At 36.3% G+C, this 11831-nt stretch overlaps 1 long non-coding RNA gene across 1 annotated transcript; it reads right to left on the reverse strand.

The window, feature by feature from the left end:
• Positions 1–2508: 2508 nt before the first annotated feature.
• Positions 2509–3739, reverse strand: LOC113333515. The gene is made up of 2 exons (XR_003352097.1): positions 3583–3739; positions 2509–3265 (listed from the first exon to the last, which is right to left on the reverse strand). It is a non-coding gene; the product is annotated as an uncharacterized LOC113333515 (long non-coding RNA).
• Positions 3740–11831: the final 8092 nt, after the last annotated feature.

The raw sequence follows: 11831 nt of genomic DNA on the forward strand, positions 1-11831 counted from the left end.
TAGAGGATCCATCTACGAATATTTCCCATCTTCGTGAGTTTTGAGGTTCTAACAGGTCCTCTGGATCTTGCTTGTCTTCCTCCGTTCCTGGGATATCGTCTATCTCAAGCTTCGTCGCTGAGAGGTAGGTCCGTCAAAAAGTCTTCTAAGATTTTTGATTTCTCAGCCTTCCTGGTTTCAAAGATGATTTGGAACTGTTTGATCATGGCATTCCATTTTGCCACCCTTCCAATCTTTTCCGTGCTGTCGAGGATTTGACCTATCTGAGCCTTCGTGAAGACTCAGATGGTATGTGCGTCAAAATATATCCTTAGTTTTTGTGTTGCCAATACTAAGGCATATATAAGATGCTCCACCTTGGTGTAGTTACGCTCCGCTGAACTGAGTATCTTGCTGATGTAGTATATGGGCTTTTCTTCTTGTCCTCGGTCTCGTAGCAATACTGCGCTCACAGCGTAGCTTGTTGCTGCTAAGTACAAGGTGAGAATTTCACCTGGCTCCGGATTTTGTAGGATGCGCACTGAATTCAAGTATTCCCTGATCTTCTGGAAGGCTTTTTCACACTCCGTGGTCCACATGAATCTGCTTCCTTTCCTTAGTGTATCGAAAAATGCTTTGCATTTATCCGATGATCTTATTATGAATTTTCCCATGGAGGCTAAGATTTCATTTAACTTTTGTACTCCTTTTAGTGTTTGTGGAGATGGCATTTCCATTATTGCTCCGACCCTTTCGGGGTTCACTTCTATTCCTCGCTTAGTTACTAAGTATCCTAGGAATTTTCCTGAGGTTACTCCGAACGTGCATTTCTCCGGGTTTACCTTCATGTGAAAGCTTCTCATGGCTTCGAATATTTCCCTTAGGTATGACAGGTGATTTTTCGCCTCTTTGCTTTTGACAAGCATGTCGTCCACGTCGACCTTCGGTATCTTGCCTATCCATGGCTTAAAGATTTTGTCTACTAATCGCTAGTATGTTTCCCCCGCATTCTTTAGTCCAAAAGGCATCCTTGTATAGCAGTACAAGCCTCGTGGGGTAAAGAACGCAGTATGCTCATGGTATTCTTATGCAAGGGTGATTTGGTTGTAACCGGAATATCCATCCATGAAGGATAGCCTCTGGTGACCTTCGGTTGCATTGATCAGTTGGTCAATGTTTGGCAGCGGGTAGCTGTCCTTAGGGCATGCTTTGTTGAGATTGCTAAAATCGATGCAGATTCGTATGCCTTCGATCTTCTTAGGTACGATTACCATATTGGATATCCACGTGGGATACTTTACTTCTCGTATGAATCCTGCTGCTAGTAGTTTTTGCAACTCCTTTTCTACCGCTTCTTGGTAGATATCTGGCACCTTGCAGATATGTTGCTTGAATGGTGGCATTTCTGGTTTGAGCCGAAGATGGTGGGAGACCAAATTCGGATCAATTCCTGGTTGTCTTCCATCAAACTAAGTGTATATGTGGCATTGACATGAGAGATTGAGATTAAAAAATAAGGCTCTACAAGCTAAATTACAATGGAACTAAAATAATTCTTTTCCACTGATGAGGATACTAGGGAAGAACATTTTTAAAATTTCTTCTTTGATTCAAATAATTGTGATTTTAAGGTGAAGAATAGAAAGTCTGTGAGATTTTTGCATGACAATCGGTATGCTACTGTCTTCTTAAAAATCAGATTTCCTGTAGCTTTCAAAGCATAGAGAATACCTTCATCCGTGATTATGATTAAGGATGGAAGATTACATTGTAATCCTACAAAATCTTTATTATGTGTAGCAAATTAAATGGAATATCATCTGTAATGAACTGAGACCTATGCCAAAGTTTTCAGTCGAAGATGATGACATCTGGTCCAGCCATGAGTTTAGCGTGAAAAAAGATATATTCAGTCCGTTTTCAAAAAATAGGTTCGTTTCCTTATATGGATATGTCATAAAAAGGTTGATTTTCGTAAATGGAAAGTCAAATGTTATTAGTTTAATAATCTATCCATGTAGGGATCATTTCTCTCTCTTCTTTTTCTCTCTTAACACAAAAAGGAGACCACTTTTCTCTACCTTTTTTCTCTAACATCAAATGAATGGACCAACGATAAATTAGGAAAAGGTACGAGAAAAATGGCTACAATGATTATTTTCTTAATTTTTGTGTAAACCAAACAAGCCTATTTTTTAGAAACGGAAGGAGTAATGATTTATAATTGGAGGATGGTGGCAGAAACAAGTTCCTTGAAACGTAAATTTTTTGTTGTTGGAGAATTTTCTTAATCCACTCGTAATTTTAACTATACTAAGGCACTAAGGCATAAAGGAATCAACCGTCAAAGCAAGAATTTTCATAGGTAGATGATTCTTCATTTGTAGTTTAAGTTTGGGTTATTTGGTTTTTGGTACTCAATTTTTGACCAAAATTTGGGTTTGGTGTAACATTTGTCCAGCCTTTGCGTTTGGTCTATTTTTTTCACCCCTTAAACTATTATGTATTCACTACCAGGGGCCCCAAAAATCCAATGGTTCAATAGCTCTTCTTTAGTTATCCTAAGAACATCCAACGTTCACGACACAACTCCTACAAAATAAAACCTAAACTCGAGTTTTCTTCTTTCCAGCCATACCCAAACAACGTCCATCTCCCATATGTTCGCAGCATCATCTCTATAAAACCACGGACCCTATTGATGTAAACCAACTCGAACTATCTATCATCAATTATCACCAGCATCACCATGACATCTTCTAGCTCAATCTCTCAATCATCTCCCTGCCAATATAGGTCATTTTTCTTCTTTGTTCTTCCGACTCAGTCCCTGAATCACCAATAACTATAACTCATCACTACCATAAAGGCAGCAAAACAAACTCAACTTTCCTTGCTAACTCTGTCCTGCAACACATATCCATTGACATCATTCCAGCTCAATTTCACCACTGCAGTAGCACAACCACCTTCAACAGTTCCACCAACACAACCAGCCATTGCATCTGCATTTTTACCAGCACCAATGCAACCCATCTTTCCTCCTCTCCTGCAGAACATCAAACCTCCAGATGAAAATCCATCTCATTCCCATTTCCAATTTTGTGTTCAACTTGAGCACCAGTTCTTGCTGTAAACCAAATTCCAATGAAACCCATCTCTCAGCACCATTTTTTCGATCTTCTCAGTCTCTCCTAGCCCTCTCGAATCAAAGACAAGCACTTATCATCTTCAGCTTTTATCTCGGCAGCAAACCATATCAATTCACAGTATCAGCAGTTCTTCCCTGCAAATCAAGAACATCACCAATTCTAGTCTCAATATTCAATCTAACAAAAACCTATCTTTGATTTAACAGAAGAAGCTTTAATTTTTTTCTCAAAATCCTTCTCTGAGACTCTCACAGAAAACCCAAAAGTTAAATCAAACAAACCCTAATTTGGTATGAACCCTAATTTCTGATTGATTTGCTTAAGAATATAATATTAAATCTTGTATAACCATCCATACTTCAATTAAGAAACAAACCCATCACAAATTGATCAATTTCACATCAATTTCGTATCTAAACATCAACCAATTGAAAACCCTAATTTGACTTACCATTTTTCTAATTTTTCATGATTCGCAATAGCAAAATCTCCTTCATAATTCACAGAGAATAACTCCACTTTCATCTATGAAACTTCACTAGTTGATTCACTCAAATTAACTCGGAATTTCACTCGAAATCGAACAGGAGAAGAAGAAAGAAGCAGGAAAAGAAAAGAATGAGAAGGAGAAAAAGAAGATAGGACATCGGGATGCATAAAAGGAGTTATCGTTTTTTTTTGCGCCCCTTGGTAGTAAATACATAATAATTTAAGGGGTGCAAAAAAAACCAAGTCAATAGTTAGACACGTTACCATGTAACCGAGTCAACATGGATCAACGTTGGTCTTTAGACCAAACACAAATGCTGGACAAATGTTAGACCAAACCCAGATTTTGGTCAAAAACTGAGTACCAAAAACGAAATATCCCTTTAAGTTTTGAAATCAACCCCGAGTTCCATATTTTTTTTTTATTTTTTTTTTATTTTTAGTATAACCTTTTTGCTTCAAAAAAATGTATTTATTTTTCTTTTCTTTTGCGAAATAGCTTGATATCTGTTTAACAGAGAATAAATAAAATAATTAGATAATGTTTTATTGTTTTTGATTGGTAAATAATTTGGTGCTAGCGAGTTTCGAACTCATATCACTAGTATCATCACTTTGTGACTTTATTAATGTACTACAATGGCACCTGAAAAAAATTAGATAGTAATTAGTTTCCAAACAAAATTGACATATAATACATTATATCCAAATTTGTATTAGATGCTACTAAAGCAAATTAGTAAAGCGATTTGTTTTCATATTTAAATTTCGGAAATGCTTTTCTCCGTCCTACTCTGCGCCATACTCTGCGCCCAAGTGATGTGGGGAGACAAATAGGCTAAAGAGAAAAAAGCGCGTCACTTCGGAAAAAAAAAAATGACACGTGAAACATAATATGAATAACTTATGAGTGAGACTATGGATTTGGTTTATACTACATCCAGAGAACCTGAAATCTAGAATATTAGATTTAAGGCTATGGATTTAATTAAGGATTGATTGATGCTAAAATAGGGATTTGGGGCAAATAATAACAACAATTTTGTTAAATAGGGAAATATTGTTGCTCCATTAATATTGTTGCTTCAAGAAAAAGTGAAACAAGAGTTAGAAGAAGAAAGAGAAGGAGAAATCCTTCAAAGAGGAAATGGCGAGAAAAATGAAAAGGAATTGGAGTACAATTGATTAAGGAAGAGAAGTAAAATATTGATGTGATTGGGTTAAAAAAATGGATTGGATTATAAGTTTAGTGACGAGATGGGAAGATGGAATATCGAGAGGGGTTTTTATCATTAATCTTTTTCCCTTCGTCAATCTACACTGAGTTTATAGACATAGATTAACAAACTCAATTTAAAGTTGTTTAATTTCACAAGAAAAAAAAAATTATATCCAATTTTTATGAAAAAGAATGTTCAAACTTAGATAAAATTAAGATTGAATACATGGTTTAATTATGTCAATATCTACTGATGAATGTTCTGTTGGAATTTTAGTTTTAACCCTTTGAAACACACTTGATCAGTTTTCGTCAACTATGTTAGATCTGATCTAATTCCAAGCATAAGTCAATGAAGAAAATCACTATCTTATCAATCAAAAAAAATCAATATCTTGCATTTCCTTAACTGAAGTATGCTTCAAAAAAAAATAATAATAATAGTAATGAAGAAGTACAAGTTGTGGATATAGTTGACTTATGCTAAAATCATTGATCGGTTGTTTCCTTTTCTCTCTAATCAGAATACTATGAAAATCAATGAACAAGTTATTTCCCCCTTTTTTTTTATAATGGAGATTAGAGAGATATAAAGAAGAAAAAGATGATTATTCACGACTTTATATGACAAAGAAACACATTACTCTGCCTCGTTGGATTGGGCGCAGATTAGGGCGTAGTTTAGGGTGCCTTAGGCAATTCCTGTGGCAATGTATAAATCGCAAAATTTGTTGAGCCAGATATATGGTCAAACTGCATTTTGCACTATGGTAAAAGTAGCGAGCGGCTGATCATCAAACGCGCATGTCAACTGAACACCCTGGCGGTTGAAGACAAAACTGACGGACGATCTCAACACGCTGGCGTGTGATGTACAACAGTCAACGGCTAGTTTTTCAAATGAAAAAAACGGGCCTTTTTTTTCCCTCTATAAATTACTACTATCTTCAAAAACAATTCACTCACACCAAAATTCACTTCTCTTGAATTTTCTCTTCTAAATCTATTTCAATTTTTTGTTTGTAAAATAGCTGAAAAGGGCGATCACACTTTTTTGCGATGCCAAACTTGAAGCTGTTGTTTCTAATATATGTGGAAATTTTAAAAAGATTGAAAATTGTAAGAGGGAAGTGCAAGGTTTTGAAGTTGTTCCTGGAAAATATTCCGCTAAAAGGCATAGAAGAGCTCTAGTTTTGAAAGTTAACAACAAAAAATTCAAAAACAAAGGCGAAAATGTTAAAGAGCGCGTTGAATGGAAGATATGTCAAATGAAGATAAATCAGAAGACCAAAGCTTGTGATTTTTATTGAAGTTGTTTAGTACTTTTTATTATTTTCTAAGTTCTATGAATGCTCTGTTTATGTTCAATGTTTCAATTCCAGTTATTTAATGTGTTAAACATGTTCTAGTTTAATTTATCTTGTAAAAGAATTGGCAGTAATATCAATGAATAGAAATATTTAGATTTTAAAATAGTTTTCCACTTCAGATTAAGCAATATTTATTACATTTTAAACTTACATATAACATCAAACTACATTTTAATAAATGACAACAATAACATCAAGCTACATCAAATCCAGCGACATTATCTCTATAGAGTTCATAGCATTCAAAATGCTTAAACTCTCTTCTGTTTTCTTCAGTGAACTTGGTTTGAGCGATGGTTTTCAGTAAAACAGATAAACAACAAATTAGTTAAGATGTTTATGATGCAGTTGATCAGTGAGTACAAAGGTATTATATTAAGAAACTCACCAGTTCTTCGTTGGATAATGCAGAATTTCTACGTGAACCATCCACAAAACTTTTGTATAATGTTTGACATCATTAGTGATGAATGAAAATCTTAGTTCTAGGCTCTTACTATTTCTTATGGTTTCGTTCCGCGACACTACAAAATGTTCCAATACTTTTTCCCATAAATATTCACTGTCCATTGGTCTCATCATACGATGTAACCAATATCGAACAAGAGTAACATCTTCTTCCATTGTAAAGACCGGGAGAGGCATTCGAGTGCAGTACAGATGTGCTTGAGATGGACCAACTTTAAGAATGTTGAAACAAGCTTCATAAAGAAAAGGTTTACCCTGAGCTTCCTCCCAATTATCAAGAGCTGTTTGGATCACTTCAGCTTCAGTTGCACCGATGAACTTTTCTCGATCAATTTCCCTTACAAGAGCAAGAAATGTCTTGACTGCAAACCTAATTGATTGAAAACGAGAATACAATCGACGAGCATCTCGGTTTCCCAGGTTCCTCGTCAGTGAGACTAACACTGTAAAAATGTTATCCCAAAATGAATTATTTTGATAGCCCATACCAACAATGACCCTATGAAAAAAATAGGCTTTGCATATAGTTAAGTCCTTTTTTTCAGTAAACTTAGGACCATGAATTCTAGCAGACATTTCTGCAGAGTGAGAGAGATTAAGAGTTTTAGAAAGAAGGAAAAAGAAGAAGATGTGAAGAATGGAATTTATAGGATGAGAAAGAAAATAGAGTCGTTGGAAAGGTAGTCGTTGGCGGTCAAAGCAAAATATCGCGGCTTTACTTTGACCGCTCATTTGAATTACCTACAACTATTGTTTTTGTTATAAATTCAACACTATGTTTGATTCTCAACCAAACCAACAGATTTCTTTCTTACCCAACAACATCCATCATGTTTTTTAAAGGAAAAGCGAAGCAAATATTATGTGTCGAAGCAAAAAAGAGTTTTCCATTATGTTCAAAGTGTCCGCGGGAAGGTTGTTCACGCATCAGAATGGTGATTGAATCACAACCAAAAAGGCTTAGGTATTTGCATTGTCAAGATTTCAACTGTCCGGAGGAACCGCATATATTAGATGATGCTATGAAGGTTAAAGAAGAAGAAGAAAAGTTTGCAACACTCTGCAAAAACTTCAAACATAAAGCCAAATTGAAGAAGAAGTTATTACACTGCGAGCATTGTGGAGAAGTAGATCACGAATAAAAACATTGTCTACAAAGAATCAGTGGATGCTCAAATCCCGGTTGCAGGACTTTTATGCATTTGTGCACTTCTACTGAAGAAGACACTTATGGAAGGCATTTCTGGAAATGTCCTAGGTGTTTCTTGGTGGAGTGGGTTGATTAAAGTTGAGGGACAAATCAATTCACTATATTTTATTTAGTTTGGTGTTTATTTTGTGTTATGATTATCTAAACCAAACTTGTGGATGTATTCACATTTGCACCATCAATATCATAACTAATTTAAACCTTTCTTATAAATAAAAACATAGTGCATTGGATTAAACAACTTCATCATACATGAGAATAAAGGAAATACATTAGATTAAAATAACTACTACATAAGCGTCAATTCTCGTCCTCATTTAGTGACTGGGTGGTGGAATTCCTAGGGAGACGTAGAGATCGAATCTGTTGAGCACCCTAAGAATGTTGAAACAAGCTTGGAAGTCGAAAGGTCCTCCGTGAGATACTGCCCACATCCCTAGTGTTCTAGGTTCCATTTCATTTACAGCTTCACCGTCGAGTTTATTTCTGTGATTGTGCACTAGTAGAGCTATGAATTATGATACATGAAGACTAATTACACTAAAATGATGCGACAATCTGCCAGAATCACACCCATAAATGTTTCATGTTTCAGCGGTGAACATTTTATAAACTTTCTCCCAGAAACACATCGTCGATTCGTCTACATTCCTATCGACAACATCTTGTGTGTGAACAATAAAGGCTTTACAAATAGCTAAATCCTCTTGTTGAGTGAATCTATTCCCACGAACTCTGGGAGGAATTTTTGTAGATGATTTATGAGTGAAAAGATTTGGATTGTGTAGAATGTGTGAATTTGGAGTATTTATAGAACTCAAAATTCTACTCGTTGGATGATAAGATTTTTCAGCCATCCATATTCAGCCGTTGGCGGTTTTGGGTCACACGCTGGAGGATTTTCTAAAGACGCTGGCGTTTGAAGGTAAACCGCCAGGTTTTGGCTCACACGCTGGCGTGTTTACTAGAGCTGTTGGCGTTTGTAGGAAAATCGCCAGTTCGTTCATCAAGCGCGCGTGTAATCTACAACCGCAATCAACAAACCATCATATTTATTGATTTTCCCATATGTTTTTCATGTTTGTTGAGTCCATAATGGGAGCAAAATGAACAAAAATCTTTGAATTGTTCATTCCATAGGAACTGCCCTAATAGTCAGCTCATTTAGTCTAATTGTACATGCATATTTTTGGGTGTTTTAAAAGTCTAGATTTTTTTTTATCTTTCTTCTAATTTGTTTTACTGAGGTTTCTTATTAGTACTTTCAGTTTTTTAAGAGTAAGTAAAGTATATTTTTTTAATATATCTATTACGCTCACTTGATACCTCTCATAGTAGTTGTGCTCTTCCAGTGTTTGTAATGATTGGATATAAATAACCTTAATCTCTCTGTAATAAAATAATTAAATAAATAATCTTCTATAGTTCGGATTGTTTCCTGAATTTTTCGTATAACAGTCGGATTATCCTATTCTTTTTTCCACATTATCGTCCGGATGATGCAACCACAAGGATTTTATATTAAAGGAAAAGCTTATCCTTTATGTCACTTAAACAAATCATTATATGGATTAGAAAAATCTCCTTGTGCCAGGTTCGAGAGGTACAACACGTCGTTACTCAAATATAGATTTATTTAGCCTAAGTGTGATCACTCTATTTTATGGAATTACTTGTTTTTTCCAATTTATAAACAAGCCGATGACTGAACATTATACTTCTTGTTAAAATAAATTGTATTATCTCAAAGGTATAACGAGATCTGGGATTGAAAATGCCCTTAATTTTCCCCTAACCTTGTTCTATATGATGTGTCAAAGTTTGCATTCTGTTCAGCCGTGTCAAAGTTTGGATAGGTTTATCGCAAGAAATCCCATTATAATCCCTATTCTATAATGAAATTGAGTGGCTTCGCTCCTATCCTTGAAGTCGAGTTGCATCACTCCCCTAACTTACTTGGGATCCCATGTCATTACCCGCCTTGCGAAAGAAACAACTAGGAAGACTTCCTCTCTGAAACTCGTGTGAAGTGAAATAAGCGCCCCCACAGTTAAAGGCCATTCGATTTCTATTAAAGAATAATTCCCGCCAATTTCAGATTCAAACGAAAAAGAAGGGGGATGCCCCTTATCCGCCAACATTGTCCTCTTAGCAACTGGGGTGGAAATATCAATTTTTTGGTGCACGTAATAGAATTCCTGGTTGCCTTTATAACTTTTATTGGGTGCTTTTAACACATTTCTGGGATGACTTTTCTCCCGGGAGTGCAAATACAACTTTTCGAGCCAATTTCTCCGTAAAAGATTATTTCACCAAAAACACCTACAAAAACGCAAAATAATCAAATAAATACAAAATCGAGCACTAACGATACACATAATAGAGATCAAAATAGACACATAAATGCGTCTATCAGATCATTGTAGAGAAATATGTATAGGAAGCTCCCCAACCAACAGATACTAAACTATGTTATAAATGCTCAATTGAGTCAACGGGATATTACAATTGTATTCCACGTTATCAAGGGTTATGCCTTGATTCTCTGGGACCATCAATCCATTGCAGTATAGGTTCACATCCTCCTAACATTCATCTATTCAGCACTTCATCTCAGGCTCAGTTTCACCTCCAAATGTAGCTGCAATTCATACATTCCATTACCACCAAACCCATCTTAATCATCATATAACAGCAACAAAAACACCTCCAACTCTTCCTGTAGCTTCATTTGCAGCTGCACATTCTCACCTTCTCTGTTCAATCAAATATCCCAGTTCATACCAGCAACATTTGATAACACTCCACACTGCCATATAAACCATAGTTCATAGATGCAACACCAAATCCAGCACCTTCTCATCTCAACACTAGTTCCATTTGCTGTAGCTTCCATCATTCACCAGTACTCTTCCTTGTCTCAGATTGCAGCTGCAACACCAGCACATTATGAACATCTGCTACAGTACTGATTTCTTTGAATCTGCATCATCCTCATCTGCTCAATCTCCATTTCTCTCTGAAGTTCTGTGCAAAATGAACCTATATTGATTCACCAGCGGCACACCACCATACCCATTCTGCTCATATATTCAGCTTCGTTGTCTCAGCACCATTCAGCTTACTCAGGTCTCTGTAACTTGACCAAATCACCACCAGTTATCAGCATTTTCACCATCCTGCAATGCATTGCATCCAGTTAGTCAAACAGAACTGCATCTCTTCTTGTCTTCAACATTAACCACCAGCTTCTCATCTGAAACCCATGCTAAGTTTAACAGCTCCATCCACACAACTGCAACAACATCATCACTTGGATCTTTCTCTGATGCACACCAACTGCGTCATCTTGACCACCAGTTCTAGTTCTGCATCCGTCACAACATCACCCATTAGCTTCGATCACTTCCTGCATCATACATCTAGTTCAACACATTTCAACTGCATTACTTCCTTGCCTTCACTGCAACTTCACACTTCTTGTAGCTTCACATACACAGCATCATCTCAAATCATTTCCTTGTTCCAGTTGCAGAACCTGCTCAACTGATATCTTCCCAGCCAATACTCATTCTTCTCAGCATCTCAGTTCATTGCTAACACCTGCACACATTTCCTCAAACCCATTTCAGTTTAGTTCCAACATCAAATACCCATTCTTGTCTCTTGCAACGGCAACCACCAACTGAATCACCATTCATCCATAGCCATCTGAATCCGTTGCCTGCATTGGGTTGCAACACATTCCAATCTTTTTCTGTAACACCAGGATTACCACTGCATTGCCTGCAACTTCACATTCAGCTTGAGACAACACCATTGCCCTCTTCATTCACCTGCAACTTCGGCTCCATCTTCTTCATTACATCTCAACTGCAACTTCAGTAGTTCATAACCTATCAAAAATCACCACCAGTGCTGTATATTTCTTCAAGCCATTCTTC

Source organism: Papaver somniferum, unplaced genomic scaffold (genome assembly GCF_003573695.1).
Source record: "Papaver somniferum cultivar HN1 unplaced genomic scaffold, ASM357369v1 unplaced-scaffold_133, whole genome shotgun sequence".
NCBI lineage: Eukaryota > Viridiplantae > Streptophyta > Magnoliopsida > Ranunculales > Papaveraceae > Papaver > Papaver somniferum.